Source organism: Cervus canadensis, chromosome X (genome assembly GCF_019320065.1).
Source record: "Cervus canadensis isolate Bull #8, Minnesota chromosome X, ASM1932006v1, whole genome shotgun sequence".
NCBI classification, from domain to species: domain Eukaryota; kingdom Metazoa; phylum Chordata; class Mammalia; order Artiodactyla; family Cervidae; genus Cervus; species Cervus canadensis.
The window spans coordinates 87,719,514-87,726,542 of NC_057419.1; the positions used below are offsets into that span (position 1 = coordinate 87,719,514).

The window sequence follows — 7,029 nt, forward strand, 5'->3', positions numbered from 1 at the left end:
CTTTCTAAATTCCATATATATGTGTTAGTATGCTGTAATGTTCTTTATCTTTCTGGCTTACTTCACTCTGTATAATATGGAATTTAGAAAGATGGTAACGATAACCCTATATGCAAAACGGAAAAAGAGACACAGAAATACAGAACAGACTTTTGAACTCTGTGGGAGAATGTGAGGGTGGGATATTTCCAAAGAACAGCATGTATACTATTTATGGTGAAACAGATCACCAGCCCAGGTGGGGATGCATGAGACAAGTGCTCGGGCCTGGTGCACTGGGAAGACCCAGAGGAATCGGGTGGAGAGGGAGGTGGGAGGGGGGATCGGGATGGGGAATACGTGTAAATCTATGGCTGATTCATATCAATGTATGACAAAAAAATAAATAAATAAATTAAAAAAAAGAATCTGCCTGCAATGCAGGAGACCCAGGTTTCATCCCTGGGTCTGGAAGATCCCCTGGAGAAGGGAATGGCAACCCACTCCAGTAGAAGTGGAGTAAAATGCCTAACTGGAAGAGAAAAATACTGGTGCCCAGCTCCACGATGAAGTGAACTATGGTAAGACTTAATTTTGCTGCTCTGCCACAGGAAACAAATCTTATCCAGAGTGGAGTAGATGTATGCTTCTATGGAAAGTTGTAAGGATTTTCACCAGCCCTAAATCTGCATTCTACTATGAGATAGGGAAATATGAGCTATCTCCTTCCTATTTAATAAGATTTTCCAAAATACTTGCACAAAACATGTGCTTAAATCTAATTGATAAGATGTTAGCCACTTAGCTACATATAACTGCAAGAGATTCAGGAAACAATGCATTTTATTTTGAGAGTCAATGTGTTCTGATAAGAATTAGGATCTGTTTACTCTGGATAAAGAACACGATGTACACTGGAGACCAGCAGCAGTCTTGGCCACTGAATGCACTATCATAGAGTCTGAGATCCCTACATACCTTAATAATTTTTATTAAGGATATTTTCACCTTAAGTTAAAATAAAAATGCAGTTCAAGGAGAAGCCTTAAACTTTGCAATAACACTGCCATAATTATCTAAATGAACAATAATAGCAGACTAGAAACTCCAAAGAATATAAATACTAATATAAAGCCTCTGATGCTAAAAAGCATGGTAAAATAAAAGTAAAAGCAATATGAAACAGCATGTAAAAGTATACTTTCTCTCTTGGATTTTACACAATTATTCCTTTGAAGGACCAGAAAGCATTCCAATTAGAGAATTACTGATTAGACATATCTTTTACTATAATAAACCTTACAGGTCTAGTGTATTAATGTCTGCCAAAATTCAGGAAACAAAATGATTTCCAAGTAATTAAGTATTATAGTAACTCCTACAGGTTTCTATAACATTGCCAATAGTGTCTGTAGACTTTTAAGATCAAAAACATATTTCATATAGGATGAATTATTTTTGTATCTTAATTGAAAAACTAAGTTTTATGTGTCATTTTTACCTATAGAAGAAATGTCAAAGAGAAACATCTCTCAATTGTAAAAGCATAGTTCATACAAAATCAAGAATATTTTATAGTAAGTTGTTAATTTCTTTATTCATTCTATATGCTAACTTAATGAGAAAAGTACACATAAATAATTTAGAGCAGAGGGGGTTGTATTAATGTATTTATTTAAAATAAACATTTTAATAAATAATAAAATATAATAATAAAAATAAAATAAAACCATAAGAACCATGATATGAAAAGCAACAACCAAGAGGCCTCCTAGTGTGCTGCAATCAGAGGTGACTCATTTTAAACAAAGGCTTCACAAAATCTGTGAGGCAAACAGAGATTGAGCCACAGCAGTGACAGCTCTGGGAAAAGGTAACTATAACTGTATAACAAACCAAATGATAAGGTGTCAGAGCAGCAGGTTGCCTACAGAGTGCCATTTCAGGAGTACTAAACAAACATATCTTCCCCACTAGCCAAGACATGGAGCCTGAAATGTCCAGATGAGTGAAATATCATGTGAATTATAGAGGAAAGATATCAGAATGACCCATTATCAGTCACTAATGCTGAAACACAGGTTTATTTATGTCCTAACACCTATCCAGCAGGATTCTAAGTGGAACAGCTCCTGGATAGGTAATGTTGATGTTAAGAAGGTAGATAGGAAAGGTATGAAGAAAAGGAGACTGGCAGAGTTAGATGCAAGACTGGCAAGAATCTGATCACAGGAATATTCTCTAGAGAGCAGGAGATAAGACTTTGGGAAGTTACTAGGATACATAGGATTAACAAGTAAATAAAATATGACCTCAAAATTATGACTGATTATGTTTGCACAATAAATATTGTGATCCATACGTATAAAATTAAGTAATAGTTATCTTAAGGCTGTGAAGAAAAATATGAAATGCCTACTAATCAGGCTGTTAATCTATACCTAATTAGGAGTATCAATCCAAATATCAATCTTTATACCAATCAACATGTATTTATTGATTTCCTGGGCTAGCAGGCACTGGAGATCCAAAAACAAAGAAGGGCATATCACTTTGCTGACAAAGGTCCTCATAGTCAAATCTATGATTTTTCTAGTAGACATGTATGGATGTGAAAGTTGGACCATAAAGAAAGTTGAGTGCTGAAGAATTGATGCTTTTGAATTGTGGTGTTGGGGAAGACTCTTGAGAGTCCCTTGGGCAGCAAGGAGATCAAACCAGTCAATTCTAAAGGAAATCAAACCTGAATATTCATTGGAAGGACTGATGCTGAAGCTGAAGCTCCAATACTTTGGTCACCAGATGCAAAAAGCCCACTCACTGGAAAAGACCCTGATTCTGGGAAAGATTGAATGCAGAAGGAGAAGGAGGTGACAGAGGATGAGATGGCATTGACACAGTGGACATGATCTTGAGCAAACTCCAGGAGATAGAGAAGGACAGGAAAGCCTGAGTGTTGCAGTTCATGGGGTCACAAAGAGTTGGACACAACTTAGCGACTGAATGACAACAACAAGGTCACAAAGTAGATTACCTAGGCATTACAAATTCCCATGAAATTGAAAATAGCATTACCATCACATTACTAATGCATTAATTCTTCCACATTTAAAAGCCACTTTCAAACTCTAATTCCACTTTTCTTTCTAGAAGAGATGGTACAGTCACTGTAGATCTCCAAGAAAAAAATCAAATCCTCAAGCAATATTGATCATAGTGACCCCACTCCCATTGCTGTGTCACTTGGCACAGCATGTAATAGCTGAAACACCATTGGGAAATCCTTCATTACTCAATGCATGTTCCTTTGTAGTCAGTAAATTGTCTTTTGTTCAATAGTAAGCCCTTTAGTCAGCAACATGTCTTTTCTTATATAGTTCTGGGTATACTGCCAGGACTTTGCAAATAACAAAATTATAATAATTAAATAGTTATTCATGAATGGACATACTTAGCCCAAGAGTGTTTTAGTAGAAACAGTAGGAAGAACGAACATATTAGTCAGCAACAAACACCAGCTGGAAGGGTAAGTTTTTAAAATATTATTTGAAACAAAGGGTACAGGGACAGTCTGAGAGACCCAAATTCCTAAATCCAGCTTTCTGGGGCAGAAGCCAGCGAGGAGAAACAAATTTTTATGCACACATATGCTTAATTAAGGTTTAAGTAATGTGCATGAGGTGCTATTTTGTTTTTCCTTATCTCAGGAAAGCAGAGAGCTAAGGGCTCAGTGAAGTGTGTGGTTGATAGCCCTTGACTTAACAGCATACTATGAGACAACCCAAAGTTCATAACCAATAGCTATGTATTTAGTCATTTTTATTATATTGTATTGCATGTTCATTTTAGAAATTTTTCAACATAAAAACATATAACGACAAAAGCACTCAATCCCAATGATCACAACTGTTTACAAAATGTTAGTGAATTCTGCTTAGTGTATATTTTTATCACTCTCTCTCACACACACATGTGTACACACACACACAATAAAATTATTCTTTACACACAATTTTACATTTCTTTAGGCTTAGCATTATAATATAGTTTCCCTTGTATTATGAATTCTTTGAAAACAGTATTTTTATATATTTTATATTTAGGTCTAATTCACATAAAATGAAATACACAGATCTAGTTGGCAGAGTTCAATGACTTCTGATAGTGAATACACCCATATAATCAACATCTTTATCAAGATTTAGAATATGTTCATCAACTAGGAGACTTCAACACTCCTCTGCTCCCTGTGGTGATTTCTATTCACGAGTCTCTGCTCTAGCAAACTGCAACTCCCTGTATTCACCTGTTTCTCCAATCTTGGAGTCAGCGGATTTGTCCTGTGTCCTCCCTTTCCTTGTGGGTCCTAGAAGAATTGTTCACTTTTCAGTCTTTCAACTTGTTTCCTATTGTTAGGATTTGGGGTGACTTCCAAGCTCCTCACATGTGAAACTGGAAACCAGAAGTCTAGGCTGTCTCTTGGTTGATTTTTCTTTTCTTGTGCAGAAGCCTCTTAGTTTTATATAGTCAAATAAACAATGCATGATAAATAAAACTGAGAATACCTAATTTATTTTTAATATAAGAAATATTTGTAATTGTTTTTCCATAATATGCATCTTTATAATTGATTCTTCAGATAACTATGTAAACTAATTTTCTTTGTGAGAACTGTAGTGACATGTATTGTGTCACATTTATTGATGCATTCCTTCAAACCTCCATGTTGCTCTAATCTGATATGCATGTTTTTAGCCAAGAAAATTCCAAATTGGAGAAGACTGTGATTTGGTTAATATATCTTGAAATTCATTTTATTCTAAAACACTCTTACCATTATTTTTTTTAGTAGACAAGCTTTGTTGTTGGAGTTTTATTACTAAGACTATGATAATATGCATATTTAAAATATTTCTAGAAATTTTAGAAGTTATTTTCCAGATATTTCACAGAAAATATAAGACTTATTTCTTGATAAGCTCTAGAATAAAGTCCAGGATTTTAAACATAAACTATTAACATTTCCATTATTGTCTCTGCCACATTCTCTAGTCACACCCATCTACCCTCAAATTTGACTGACAATATACACTCCTAATCCAACAAGACTAAACTGCATGCAGCTCAAACACACACACACACACACACACACACACACACACACACACACACACAAACCACACATCGTGATTCTTCTCATCTCCATGCCTTTGCTCCTTCTTTCCTCTGACAACTTTCCTCTTGGTTTACTCTAGTCTGTTCATTGTCTTCTACTTTATGTATTATATCCTCCAGGATTGTTTATCTGACAGCCCTTTCCACTTCAAGGTAAGTATTGTAATATTCTTTTGTACTCCCTTCTATTCCCTCTTCATATTCATATCATAACAATATGACACAGGAAATAATGACCTTTATGGCTCTTTCTAGGTCATAATACCCTTGAGGTTCCTAATTCGTGTTTATGTCTGAGTGCATCATTCTGTTACTGCTACATATGAGATATTCAATACATTGTGACTGAATAAATGGATGGATAGATAGGAAGAATTTTGTTCTTCAGTCACTCAGTCCTGTCTGACTCTTTGTGACCCCGTGGACTGCAGCACTCCAGGCTTCCCTGTCCTAAACTATCTACTGGAGTTTGCTCAAAACCATGTCCATTGTGTTGATGATGCCATCCAACCATCTCATCCTCTGACACTCCCCTTCTCTTCCTGCATTCAATCTTTGTCAGCATCAGGGTCTTTCCCAATGAATTGGTTCTTTGCACCAGGTGGCCAAAGTATTGGAGCTTCAGCTTCAGCATCAGTCCTTCCAGTGAATATTCAGTGTTGATTTCCTTTAGGATTGACTGGTTTGATCTCCTTGCTGTCCAAGGGACTCTCAAGAATCTTCTCCAGAACCACAATTTGAAAGCATCAATTATTCAGTTCTCAGCCTTCTTTATGGCCTAATTTTCATATCTGTACATAACTACTGGAGAAACCATAGCTTTGACCATATGGACCTTTGTTGGAAAAGTGATGTCTTTGCTTTTTAATATGCTGTCTAAGTTTGTCATAGCTTTTCTTCCAAGGAACAAGTGTCTTTTAATTTCATGGCTGCAGTCACCATCCACAATGATTTTGGAGCCCAAGAAAATAAAATGTGTCACTGTTTCCATTCCCCCCCCCCCATCTATTTGCCATTAAGTGATGGGACCTGATACCACAATCTTAGTTTTTTTGAATGTTTAGTTTTAAACCAGTTTTTTCACTCTCCTCTTTCACCTTCATCAAGAGGATAGACAGATAGAATGCAGAATAACCTCATTCAAGGGGGAAAAAAAGAGAATTCATTAAGTTGATTGCTGAAGTAAAAACAAACAAACAAAAAACAGGAAGTGGAGGCACTGACTGCAAATATCCAGAACCTTAAGCAAGAATATGCTAGGGAGAAGAAAACTATTTCCCCTATTAACAAGTGAAGAGAGGTTAAAAGGTTACAGAAATCTGCAGATTTGTATAAAGATCAACTTGGACTAGAAATTCAAAAAATTTATGGTGATAAATTGCAGTGTATATTCATGAATATTGACCCTAGGCATCCTGATAGCCCATTTGTGTTTTCCCTGTGCCTAAATGAAGCAAGAGGCTATGAAGTGTCAGATAGTGCTCCTCATCTTGAGTGCTTAGCAGAATTTCAAGAAAAGATAAAGAAGACTAACAATTTTTTGGCTTTTCTTGCCAAAGTTCAGAAAGCTTTTGCTGCTATGGTTTATAATTAATATATAAACAGTATGTAAAAACCATAAAAAAGGAGGATAGGCAGATAGATAGATTAATGTATGACAGTTGCTTAAATTGTGGCCCTAGACAAGTAAGTCATTTATCGAATATCTCTGGGCAAGGTTACTGTAACCTATAAAATGGGGAAGACGAAATGCTTTTTTCCAAGTCAAACTTTTCCATTTTCCTACTATCGTATTGCATCTTTATTGTGTCACTTCTTAGAATTCCTAGTTATTCATTGCGTGTGTGCTAAGTCCCTTCAATTGTGTCTTACTCT

The 7,029-nt window shown here is 35.8% G+C and overlaps 1 pseudogene; it reads left to right on the top strand.

Moving 5' to 3' along the window:
- Nucleotides 1-6,277: 6,277 nt before the first annotated feature.
- LOC122435642 lies at nt 6,278-6,748 on the top strand (annotated as a pseudogene).
- The last annotated feature ends 281 nt before the right edge of the window (nt 6,749-7,029 follow it).